Source organism: Scyliorhinus torazame, chromosome 4 (genome assembly GCF_047496885.1).
Source record: "Scyliorhinus torazame isolate Kashiwa2021f chromosome 4, sScyTor2.1, whole genome shotgun sequence".
NCBI classification, from domain to species: domain Eukaryota; kingdom Metazoa; phylum Chordata; class Chondrichthyes; order Carcharhiniformes; family Scyliorhinidae; genus Scyliorhinus; species Scyliorhinus torazame.
This window is the reverse complement of record NC_092710.1, coordinates 55,988,646-56,001,609: the sequence shown is the minus strand read 5'-3', so window position 1 is coordinate 56,001,609 and position 12,964 is coordinate 55,988,646. Positions and strand designations below refer to the sequence as shown.

At 43.9% G+C, this 12,964-nt stretch overlaps 7 non-coding genes across 7 annotated transcripts; all 7 read right to left on the bottom strand.

Moving 5' to 3' along the window:
• Nucleotides 1–71: 71 nt before the first annotated feature.
• Nucleotides 72–153, bottom strand: trnas-aga (transfer RNA serine (anticodon AGA)). Its single transcript has one exon. It is a non-coding gene; the product is annotated as a tRNA-Ser (tRNA).
• Nucleotides 154–2,059: 1,906 nt separating this feature from the next.
• Nucleotides 2,060–2,141, bottom strand: trnas-aga (transfer RNA serine (anticodon AGA)). Its single transcript has one exon. It is a non-coding gene; the product is annotated as a tRNA-Ser (tRNA).
• Nucleotides 2,142–4,051: 1,910 nt separating this feature from the next.
• trnas-aga (transfer RNA serine (anticodon AGA)) lies at nt 4,052–4,133 on the bottom strand. The gene has a single exon. It is a non-coding gene; the product is annotated as a tRNA-Ser (tRNA).
• Nucleotides 4,134–6,039: 1,906 nt separating this feature from the next.
• Nucleotides 6,040–6,121, bottom strand: trnas-aga (transfer RNA serine (anticodon AGA)). Its single transcript has one exon. It is a non-coding gene; the product is annotated as a tRNA-Ser (tRNA).
• Nucleotides 6,122–8,031: 1,910 nt separating this feature from the next.
• On the bottom strand, nt 8,032–8,113 carry trnas-aga (transfer RNA serine (anticodon AGA)). Its single transcript has one exon. It is a non-coding gene; the product is annotated as a tRNA-Ser (tRNA).
• Nucleotides 8,114–10,019: 1,906 nt separating this feature from the next.
• On the bottom strand, nt 10,020–10,101 carry trnas-aga (transfer RNA serine (anticodon AGA)). The gene has a single exon. It is a non-coding gene; the product is annotated as a tRNA-Ser (tRNA).
• A 1,885-nt stretch (nt 10,102–11,986) lies between these two features.
• On the bottom strand, nt 11,987–12,068 carry trnas-aga (transfer RNA serine (anticodon AGA)). Its single transcript has one exon. It is a non-coding gene; the product is annotated as a tRNA-Ser (tRNA).
• Nucleotides 12,069–12,964: the final 896 nt, after the last annotated feature.

Below are 12,964 nucleotides of genomic sequence, written 5' to 3'. Positions count from 1 at the left end.
TATTTCGTATCAGACACCATTCGTTCCAAAGAACGTGGTGAAACTTGAACCTGAATGAGAAAAAGAACATACGTTGTCGGCAGCGTTCGAACCTGCGCGGGGAGACCCCAATGGATTTCTAGTCCATCGCCTTAACCACTCGGCCACGACTACATGAGCGCAAAAGCTGCTTCGGTGATTTGACGCGGAAGGTATTTTTTTATTCGGTAGGAGCAGGCAGACACGCATAATACAATTCTGAATATTATTGAGTTCACAATAAGTAGTCTTTCATTCAGAACCTGACGAAATCCAAACCCGAGATGAGCCAATAGCTTTGTTAAGGTTGCTATAGGAAAGTTTTGATAGCACCACTTTGTTGAATTAGGAAATGCCATTTGATTTGATTGAAATTCGCAATTTGCTGTTGGACTCTGTGCATTTTCTTTCTGTATTTGATGACAGGGCGATAATGCACCGACAGAAATCACAATACAAACTGGAGTTAGTGCTGGATTCTGAAAATGCAGGAATTATCCTCAGGGTCCAGAAACATATGGGTTAAAGCAAATCCATTAAATTTCAACACACAAAAACAGAAACTTCAGGGAAAACTCAGCCGGTCTGGCATCATCAGTGGAGAGAGAAACGGAGTTAACGTTTCCACTCCGCATCAACTAAAGAGAGGATTTTACATTTATTGTCAAATATCAGTTCGATACTCCCCTCGCTTCAGATCCAAAATGCCCAAATGTCACAAAAATATTCTGAACATTCTTCTAAATCCACGAACCAGTTCACATTCAGATGCAGAAATACTCCCTCCCACCTCCCTCGCTGCTGCCTGCCGATGGAAATGACCCGTCAGCAATTCAATGGCTTGCTCACCATACTCAAAGCCAATCCCTTTCGGACCTCCATTGCTGAACCGCCCTCTCTTCCGATAGAAGATCAAACTTCACCGGCAACTCCTTCCTCCTCACTACATGTCCCTCTTCCGTGTGCATCAGATATATTCCATCGCCCGCCGACATCTCCCCGATCAACGCTGCCCTTCCTAACGCGCCTCGCTAACTACCTTTGTCTTGAATGAAATGACCTCCCCTCACTCCCGCCTTCCATACCTTCCAAACCACGGACGGCGAGACGTTCCCATTTTGGTTCATTTCCACATACTCCTCAATCACTTTCTCCTCTTAATGCAACAAATCGGGTCTGCCATCAAACCCACAATGGCAAGTCATTGTTAACAATAAAGAAGAAGCCTGAGTTCAATGGAAGGTAGGTGGAGTTTGAAACTATGGTTATTTGAATTGCACCCACGGACGTCTTTAGAGTCACAAAGCAACGTTCGCGACTTGAGAGTCCTCATTTGATCGCCCTAAGGTTAAATTGGCAATGCTCGGTAACAGAACCCGGATCCAGTGCTTGGGAGACAGCCAATATTCCTGACTGACGGGTGAGTGAGGATTATTTCTCTCCATGCTGGTCTTGACTTGTTCCCTCTTAATTTCGAGTATTTATTCAACCATCTACAATATATTTGCGATATACACTATCCAAAAAGCATTCACATTGTCTTAGCTTGGAGATAGCCATGATTTGGAGTTGCCGGTGTTGGACTGTGGTGAGCACAGTACGATGTCTTACAACACCAGGTTAACGTCCAACAGGTTTGTTTCGAAACGCTAGCTTTTCTACATTCACGATAGCCAATCCCTGGACAAAATTGAAAATTGGAATTGTTGCTCGCATGATTCAGGCATTTTACTTCTCCCCTCCCTGGTCAATGACGCTTGCCCATGTCCTAAGTCTTCATCAGCAAGCTGAATGTACATCTCCGTTCACTAATTAATAGCATATGTTCCATTGTCAAATTCTTATCCAGAAAGCGCTGTGTACTTTTCCAATCACTGAATAATAACACATGTTGAAATGTGTCCCGACTTTTCAAATAGAGCGCACTCTTTTGGGAAAAACAACTCGTCTTTTTGCAAAGTGTGGGATACCATTTCGCATCAGACACCATTCGTTCCAAAGAACGTGGTGAAACTTGGACCTGAATGAGAAAAAGAACATACGTAGTTGGCAGGGTTCGAACCTGGGCGGTGAAACGCCAATTGATTTCTAGTCCATCGCCTTAACCACTCGGCCACGACTACACGAGCCCCAAAGCTGTTTCGGTGATTTGACGCGGAAGGTATTTTTTAATTCGGTAGTAGCAGGCAGGCACACATTCTACAATTCTGAATATTATTGAGTTCATAATAAATATTCTTTCATTCAGAACCTGACGAAATCCAAACCCGAGATGAGTCAACAGCTTTGTTAAGGTTGCTATAGGAAAGTTTTGATAGCACCGCTTTGTTGAATTAGGAAATGCCATTTGATTTGATTTAAATTCGCAATTTGCTGTTGGGCTCTGTGCATTTTCTTTCTGTATTTGTTGACAGGGCGATAATGCACCGACAGAAATCAAAATACAAACTGGAGTTAGTGCTGGATTCTGAAAATGCAGGAATTATCCTCAGGGTCCAGAAACATGTGGGTTAAAGTAAATCCATTAAATTTCAACACACAAAAACAGACACTTCAGGGAAAACTCAGCCGGTCTGGCATCATCAGTGGAGAGAGAAACGGAGTTAACGTTTCCACTCCGCATCAGCTAAAGGGAGGATTTTACATTTATTATCAGATATAAGTTCGATACTCCCCTCGCTTCAGATCCAAAGTGCCCAAATGTCACAAAAATATTCTGCACATTCTTCTAAATCCACGATCCAGTTCACATTCAGATGCAGAAATACTCCCTCCCACCTCCCTCGATGCTGCCTGCCGATGGAAATGACCCGCCAGCAATCCAATGGCTTTCTCACCATATTCATAGCCAATCCCTTGCGGGCCTCCATTGCTGAACCGCCCTCTCTTCCGTTAGAAGATCAAACTTCACCGGCATCTCCTTCCTCCTCACTACATGTCCCTCTTCCGTGTGCATCAGATATATTCCATCGCCCGCCAACATCTCCCCGATCAACGCTGCCCTCCCTCCCGCGCCTCGCTACCTACCTTTGTCTTGAATGAAATGACCTCCCCCCCTCACTACCGCCTTCCATACCTTCCAAACCACGGACGGCGAGACGTTCCCATTTTGGTTCATTTCCACATACTCCTCAATCACTGTCCCCATCTTAATGCAAAAAATCGGGTCTGCCATCAAACCCACAATGGCAAGTCATTGTTAACAATAAAGAAGAAGCCTGAGTTCAATGGAAGGTAGATGGAGTTTGAAACAATGGTTATTTGAATTGCACCCACGGACGTCTTTAGAGTCACAAAGCAATGTTCGCGACTTGAGAGTTCTCATTTGATCGCCCTAAGGTTAAATTGGCAATGCTCGGTAACAGAACCCGGATCCAGTGCTTGGGAGACAGCCAATATTCCTGACTGACGGGTGAGTGAGGATTATTTCTCTCCATGCTGGTCTTGACTTGTTCCCTCTTAATTTCTAGTATTTATTCAACCACCTACAATATATTTGCGATATACACTATCCAAAAAGCATTCACATTGTCTTAGTTTGGAGATAGCCATGATTTAGAGTTGCCGGTGTTGGACTGTGGTGAGCACAGTAAGATGTCTTACAACACCAGGTTAACGTCCAACAGGTTTGTTTCGAAACACTTGCCTTTCTACATTCACCATAGCCAATCCCTGGACAAAATTGAAAATTGGAATTGTTGTTCGCATGATTCAGGCATTTTACTTCTCCCCTCCCTGGTCAACAACGCTTGCCCATGGCCTAAGTCTTCATCAGCAAGCTGAATGTACATCTCCGTTCGCTCATTAATAGCATATGTTCCATTGTAAAATTCTTATCCAGATAGCGCTGTGTACTTTTCCAATGACTAAATAATAACACACGTTGAACTGTGTCCCGACTTTTCAAATAGAGCGCACTCTGTTGGGGAAAACAACTCTTCTTTTTGCAAAGTGCGGGATACCATTTCGTATCAGACACCATTCGTTCCAAAGAACGTGGTGAAACTGGAACCTGAATGAGAAAAAGAACATACGTAGTCGGCAGGGTTCGAACCTGCGCGGGGAGACCCCAATGGATTTCTAGTCCATCGCCTTAACCACTCGGCCACGACTACATGAGCGCAAAAGCTGCTTCGGTGATTTGACGCGGAAGGTATTTTTTTATTCGGTAGGAGCAGGCAGACACACATAATACAATTCTGAACATTATTGTGTTCATAATAAGTATTCTTTCATTCAGAACCTGACGAAATCCAAACCCGAGATGAGCCAATAGCTTTTTTAAGGTTGCTATAGGAAAGTTTTGATAGCACCGCTTTGTTGAATTAGGAAATGCCATTTGATTTGATTTAAATTCGCAATTTGCTGTTGGACTCTGTGCATGTTCTTTCTGTATTTGCTGACAGGGCGATAATGCACCGACAGAAATCACAATACAAACTGGAGTTAGTGCTGGATTCTGAAAATGCAGGAATTATCCTCAGGGTCCTGAAACATATGGGTTAAAGCAAATCCATTAAATTTCAACACACAAAAACAGAAACTTCAGGGAAAACTCAGCCGGTCTGGCATCATCAGTGGAGAGAGAAACGGAGTTAACGTTTCCACTCCGCATCAACTAAAGAGAGGATTTTACATTTATTGTCAAATATCAGTTCGATACTCCCCTCGCTTCAGATCCAAAATGCCCAAATGTCACAAAAATATTCTGAACATTCTTCTAAATCCACGAACCAGTTCACATTCAGATGCAGAAATACTCCCTCCCACCTCCCTCGCTGCTGCCTGCCGATGGAAATGACCCGTCAGCAATTCAATGGCTTGCTCACCATACTCAAAGCCAATCCCTTTCGGACCTCCATTGCTGAACCGCCCTCTCTTCCGATAGAAGATCAAACTTCACCGGCAACTCCTTCCTCCTCACTACATGTCCCTCTTCCGTGTGCATCAGATATATTCCATCGCCCGCCGACATCTCCCCGATCAACGCTGCCCTTCCTAACGCGCCTCGCTAACTACCTTTGTCTTGAATGAAATGACCTCCCCTCACTCCCGCCTTCCATACCTTCCAAACCACGGACGGCGAGACGTTCCCATTTTGGTTCATTTCCACATACTCCTCAATCACTTTCTCCTCTTAATGCAACAAATCGGGTCTGCCATCAAACCCACAATGGCAAGTCATTGTTAACAATAAAGAAGAAGCCTGAGTTCAATGGAAGGTAGGTGGAGTTTGAAACTATGGTTATTTGAATTGCACCCACGGACGTCTTTAGAGTCACAAAGCAACGTTCGCGACTTGAGAGTCCTCATTTGATCGCCCTAAGGTTAAATTGGCAATGCTCGGTAACAGAACCCGGATCCAGTGCTTGGGAGACAGCCAATATTCCTGACTGACGGGTGAGTGAGGATTATTTCTCTCCATGCTGGTCTTGACTTGTTCCCTCTTAATTTCTAGTATTTATTCAACCATCTACAATATATTTGCGATATACACTATCCAAAAAGCATTCACATTGTCTTAGCTTGGAGATAGCCATGATTTGGAGTTGCCGGTGTTGGACTGTGGTGAGCACAGTACGATGTCTTACAACACCAGGTTAACGTCCAACAGGTTTGTTTCGAAACGCTAGCATTTCTACATTCACGATAGCCAATCCCTGGACAAAATTGAAAATTGGAATTGTTGCTCGCATGATTCAGGCATTTTACTTCTCCCCTCCCTGGTCAATGACGCTTGCCCATGTCCTAAGTCTTCATCAGCAAGCTGAATGTACATCTCCGTTCACTAATTAATAGCATATGTTCCATTGTCAAATTCTTATCCAGAAAGCGCTGTGTACTTTTCCAATCACTGAATAATAACACATGTTGAAATGTGTCCCGACTTTTCAAATAGAGCGCACTCTTTTGGGAAAAACAACTCGTCTTTTTGCAAAGTGTGGGATACCATTTCGCATCAGACACCATTCGTTCCAAAGAACGTGGTGAAACTTGGACCTGAATGAGAAAAAGAACATACGTAGTTGGCAGGGTTCGAACCTGGGCGGTGAAACGCCAATTGATTTCTAGTCCATCGCCTTAACCACTCGGCCACTACTACACGAGCCCCAAAGCTGTTTCGGTGATTTGACGCGGAAGGTATTTTTTAATTCGGTAGTAGCAGGCAGGCACACATTCTACAATTCTGAATATTATTGAGTTCATAATAAATATTCTTTCATTCAGAACCTGACGAAATCCAAACCCGAGATGAGTCAACAGCTTTGTTAAGGTTGCTATAGGAAAGTTTTGATAGCACCGCTTTGTTGAATTAGGAAATGCCATTTGATTTGATTTAAATTCGCAATTTGCTGTTGGGCTCTGTGCATTTTCTTTCTGTATTTGTTGACAGGGCGATAATGCACCGACAGAAATCAAAATACAAACTGGAGTTAGTGCTGGATTCTGAAAATGCAGGAATTATCCTCAGGGTCCAGAAACATGTGGGTTAAAGTAAATCCATTAAATTTCAACACACAAAAACAGACACTTCAGGGAAAACTCAGCCGGTCTGGCATCATCAGTGGAGAGAGAAACGGAGTTAACGTTTCCACTCCGCATCAGCTAAAGGGAGGATTTTACATTTATTATCAGATATAAGTTCGATACTCCCCTCGCTTCAGATCCAAAGTGCCCAAATGTCACAAAAATATTCTGCACATTCTTCTAAATCCACGATCCAGTTCACATTCAGATGCAGAAATACTCCCTCCCACCTCCCTCGATGCTGCCTGCCGATGGAAATGACCCGCCAGCAATCCAATGGCTTTCTCACCATATTCATAGCCAATCCCTTGCGGGCCTCCATTGCTGAACCGCCCTCTCTTCCGTTAGAAGATCAAACTTCACCGGCATCTCCTTCCTCCTCACTACATGTCCCTCTTCCGTGTGCATCTGATATATTCCATCGCCCGCCAACATCTCCCCGATCAACGCTGCACTCCCTCCCGCGCCTCGCTACCTACCTTTGTCTTGAATGAAATGACCTCCCCCCCTCACTACCGCCTTCCATACCTTCCAAACCACGGACGGCGAGACGTTCCCATTTTGGTTCATTTCCACATACTCCTCAATCACTGTCCCCATCTTAATGCAAAAAATCGGGTCTGCCATCAAACCCACAATGGCAAGTCATTGTTAACAATAAAGAAGAAGCCTGAGTTCAATGGAAGGTAGATGGAGTTTGAAACAATGGTTATTTGAATTGCACCCACGGACGTCTTTAGAGTCACAAAGCAATGTTCGCGACTTGAGAGTTCTCATTTGATCGCCCTAAGGTTAAATTGGCAATGCTCGGTAACAGAACCCGGATCCAGTGCTTGGGAGACAGCCAATATTCCTGACTGACGGGTGAGTGAGGATTATTTCTCTCCATGCTGGTCTTGACTTGTTCCCTCTTAATTTCTAGTATTTATTCAACCACCTACAATATATTTGCGATATACACTATCCAAAAAGCATTCACATTGTCTTAGTTTGGAGATAGCCATGATTTAGAGTTGCCGGTGTTGGACTGTGGTGAGCACAGTAAGATGTCTTACAACACCAGGTTAACGTCCAACAGGTTTGTTTCGAAACACTTGCCTTTCTACATTCACCATAGCCAATCCCTGGACAAAATTGAAAATTGGAATTGTTGTTCGCATGATTCAGGCATTTTACTTCTCCCCTCCCTGGTCAACAACGCTTGCCCATGGCCTAAGTCTTCATCAGCAAGCTGAATGTACATCTCCGTTCGCTCATTAATAGCATATGTTCCATTGTAAAATTCTTATCCAGATAGCGCTGTGTACTTTTCCAATGACTAAATAATAACACACGTTGAACCGTGTCCCGACTTTTCAAATAGAGCGCACTCTGTTGGGGAAAACAACTCTTCTTTTTGCAAAGTGCGGGATACCATTTCGTATCAGACACCATTCGTTCCAAAGAACGTGGTGAAACTGGAACCTGAATGAGAAAAAGAACATACGTAGTCGGCAGGGTTCGAACCTGCGCGGGGAGACCCCAATGGATTTCTAGTCCATCGCCTTAACCACTCGGCCACGACTACATGAGCGCAAAAGCTGCTTCGGTGATTTGACGCGGAAGGTATTTTTTTATTCGGTAGGAGCAGGCAGACACACATAATACAATTCTGAACATTATTGTGTTCATAATAAGTATTCTTTCATTCAGAACCTGACGAAATCCAAACCCGAGATGAGCCAATAGCTTTTTTAAGGTTGCTATAGGAAAGTTTTGATAGCACCGCTTTGTTGAATTAGGAAATGCCATTTGATTTGATTTAAATTCGCAATTTGCTGTTGGACTCTGTGCATGTTCTTTCTGTATTTGCTGACAGGGCGATAATGCACCGACAGAAATCACAATACAAACTGGAGTTAGTGCTGGATTCTGAAAATGCAGGAATTATCCTCAGGGTCCTGAAACATATGGGTTAAAGCAAATCCATTAAATTTCAACACACAAAAACAGAAACTTCAGGGAAAACTCAGCCGGTCTGGCATCATCAGTGGAGAGAGAAACGGAGTTAACGTTTCCACTCCGCATCAACTAAAGAGAGGATTTTACATTTATTGTCAAATATCAGTTCGATACTCCCCTCGCTTCAGATCCAAAATGCCCAAATGTCACAAAAATATTCTGAACATTCTTCTAAATCCACGAACCAGTTCACATTCAGATGCAGAAATACTCCCTCCCACCTCCCTCGCTGCTGCCTGCCGATGGAAATGACCCGTCAGCAATTCAATGGCTTGCTCACCATACTCATAGCCAATCCCTTTCGGGCCTCCATTGCTCAACCGCCCTCTCTTCCGATAGAAGATCAAACTTCACCGGCAACTTCTTCCTCCTCACTACATGTCCCTCTTCCGTGTGCATCAGATATATTCCATCGCCCGCCAAAATCTCCCCGATCAACGCTGCCCTTCCTAACGCGCCTCGCTAACTACCTTTGTCTTGAATGAAATGACCTCCCCTCACTCCCGCCTTCCATACCTTCCAAACCACGGACGGCGAGACGTTCCCATTTTGGTTCATTTCCACATACTCCTCAATCACCTTCTCCTCTTAATGCAACAAATTGGGTCTGCCATCAAACCCACAATGGCAAGTCATTGTTAACAATAAAGAAGAAGCCTGAGTTCAATGGACGGTAGGTGGAGTTTGAAACTATGGTTATTTGAATTGCACCCACGGACGTCTTTAGAGTCACAAAGCAACGTTCGCGACTTGAGAGTCCTCATTTGATCGCCCTAAGGTTAAATTGGCAATGCTCGGTAACAGAACCCGGATCCAGTGCTTGGGAGACAGCCAATATTCCTGACTGACGGGTGAGTGAGGATTATTTCTCTCCATGCTGGTCTTGACTTGTTCCCTCTTAATTTCTAGTATTTATTCAACCATCTACAATATATTTGCGATATACACTATCCAAAAAGCATTCACATTGTCTTAGTTTGGAGATAGCCATGATTTGGAGTTGCCGGTGTTGGACTGTGGTGAGCACAGTACGATGTCTTACAACACCAAGTTAACGTCCAACAGGTTTGTTCCGAAACGCTAGCTTTTCTACATTCACGATAGCCAATCCCTGGACAAAATTGAAAATTGGAATTGTTGCTCGCATGATTCAGGCATTTTACTTCTCCCCTCCCTGGTCAATGACGCTTGCCCATGTCCTAAGTCTTCATCAGCAAGCTGAATGTACATCTCCGTTCACTAATTAATAGCATATGTTCCATTGTCAAATTCTTATCCAGAAAGCGCTGTGTACTTTTCCAATCACTGAATAATAACACATGTTGAAATGTGTCCCGACTTTTCAAATAGAGCGCACTCTTTTCGGAACAACAACTCGTCTTTTTGCAAAGTGTGGGATACCATTTCGCATCAGACACAATTCGTTCCAAAGAACGTGGTGAAACTTGGACCTGAATGAGAAAAAGAACATACGTAGTTGGCAGGGTTCGAACCTGAGCGGTGAAACCCCAATGGATTTCTAGTCCATCGCCTTAACCACTCGGCCACGACTACACGAGCGCCAAAGCTGTTCCGGTGATTTGACGCGGAAGGTATTTTTCAATTCGGTAGTAGCAGGCAGGCACACATTCTACAATTCTGAATATTATTGAGTTCATAATAAATATTCTTTCATTCAGAACCTGACGAAATCCAAACCCGAGATGAGTCAACAGCTTTGTTAAGGTTGCTATAGGAAAGTTTTGATAGCACCGCTTTGTTGAATTAGGAAATGCCATTTGATTTGATTTAAATTCGCAATTTGCTGTTGGGCTCTGTGCATTTTCTTTCTGTATTTGTTGACAGGGCGATAATGCACCGACAGAAATCAAAATACAAACTGGAGTTAGTGCTGGATTCTGAAAATGCAGGAATTATCCTCAGGGTCCAGAAACATATGGGTTAAAGCAAATCCATTAAATTTCAACACACAAAAACAGAAACTTCAGGGAAAACTCAGCCGGTCTGGCATCATCAGTGGAGAGAGAAACGGAGTTAACGTTTCCACTCCGCATCAACTAAAGGGAGGATTTTACATTTATTATCAGATATAAGTTCGATACTCCCCTCGCTTCAGATCCAAAGTGCCCAAATGTCACAAAAGTATTCTGCACATTCTTCTAAATCCCCGAACCAGTTCACATTCAGATGCAGAAATACTCCCTCCCACTTCCCTCGCTGCTGCCTGCCGATGGAAATGACCCGTCAGCAATCCAATGGCTTGCTCACCATACTCATAGCCAATTCCTTGCGGGCCTCCATTGCTGAACCGCCCTCCCTTTCGATAGAAGATCAAACTTCACCTGCAACTCCTTCCTCCTCACTACATGTCCCGCTTCCGTGTGCATCAGATATATTCCATCGCCCGCCACCATTTCCCCGATCCACGCTGCCCTTCCTAACGCGCCTCGCTAACCACCTTTGTCTTGAATGATATGACCTCCCCCACCCTCACTACCGCCTTCCATACTTTCCAAACCACGGACGGCGAGACGTTCCCATTTTGGTTCATTTCCACATACTCCTCAATCACTTTCCCCATCTTAATGCAAAAAATCGGGTCTGCCATCAAACCCACAATGGCAAGTCATTGTGAACAATAAAGAAGAAGCCTGAGTTCAATGGAAGGTAGGTGGAGTTTGAAACTATGGTTATTTGAATTGCAGCCACGGACGTCTTTCGAGTCACAAAGCAACGTTCGCGACTTGAGAGTCCTCATTTGATCGCCCTAAGGTTAAATTGGCAATGCTCGGTAACAGAACCCGGATCCAGTGCTTGGGAGACAGCCAATATTCCTGACTGACGGGTGAGTGAGGATTATTTCTCTCCATGCTGGTCTTGACTTGTTCCCTCTTAATTTCTAGTATTTATTCAACCATCTACAATATATTTGCGATATACACTATCCAAAAAGCATTCACATTGTCTTAGTTTGGAGATAGCCATGATTTGGAGATGCCGGTGTTGGACTGTGGTGAGCACAGTAAGATGTCTTACAACACCAGGTTAACGTCCAACAGGTATGTTTCGAAACACTAGCTTTTCTGCATTCACCATAGCCAAAAGTGAAAATTGGAATTGTTGCTCGCATGATCCAGGCATTTTACTTCTCCCCTCCCTGGTCAATAACGCTTGCCCATGGCCTAAGTCTTCATCAGCAAGCTGAATGTACATCTCCGTTCACTCATTAATAGCATATGTTCCATTGTAAAATTCTTATCCAGAAAGCGCTGTGTACTTTTCCAATCACTGAATAATAACACATATTGAACTGTGTCCCGACTTTTCAAATAGAAAAACAACTCATCTTTTTGCAAAGTGTGGGATACCATTTCGCATCAGACACCATTCGTTCCAAAGAACGTGGTGAAACTTGAACCTGAATGAGAAAAAGAACATACGTAGCCGGCAGGGTTCGAACCTACGCGGGGAAACCTCAATGGATATCTAGTCAATCGCCTTTACCACTCGGCCACGACTACATGAGCGGAAAAGCTGCTACGGTGTTTTGACGCGGAAGGTATTTTTTTATTCGGTAGGAGCATGCAGACACACATAATACAATTCTGAACATTATTGTGTTATAATAAGTATTCTTTCATTCAGAACCTGACGAAATCCAAACGCGAAATGAGCCAATAGCTTTGTTAAGGTTGCTATAGGAAAGTTTTGATAGCACCACTTTGTTGAATTAGGAAATGCCATTTGATTTGATTGAAATTCGCAATTTGCAGTTGGACTCTGTGCATTTTCTTTCTGTATTTGATGACAGGGCGATAATGCACCGGCAGAAATCACAATACAACTGGAGTTACTGCTGGATTCTGAAAATGCAGGAATTATCCTCAGGGCCCAGAAACATATGAGTTAAAGCAAACCCATTAAATTTCAACACACAAAAACAGAAACTTCAGGGAAAACTCAGCCGGTCTGGCATCATCAGTGGAGAGAGAAACGGAGTTAACGTTTCCACTCCGCATCAACTAAAGAGAGGATTTTACATTCATTATCAAATATCAGTTCGATACTCCCCTCGCTTCAGATCCAAAATGCCCAAATGTCACAAAAATATTCTGAACATTCTTCTAAATCCACGAACCAGTTCACATTCAGATGCAGAAATACTCCCTCCCACCTCCCTCGCTGCTGCCTGCCGATGGAAATGACCCGCCAGCAATCCAATGGCTTTCTCACCATATTCACAGCCAATCCCTTGCGGGCCTGCATTGCTGAACCGCCCTCCCTTTCGATAGAAGATCAAACTTCACCGGCAACTCCTTCCTCCTCACTACATGTCCCTCTTCCGTGTGCATCAGATATATTCCATCGCCCGCCAACATCTCCCCGATCAACGCTGCCCTCCCTCCCGCGCCTCGCT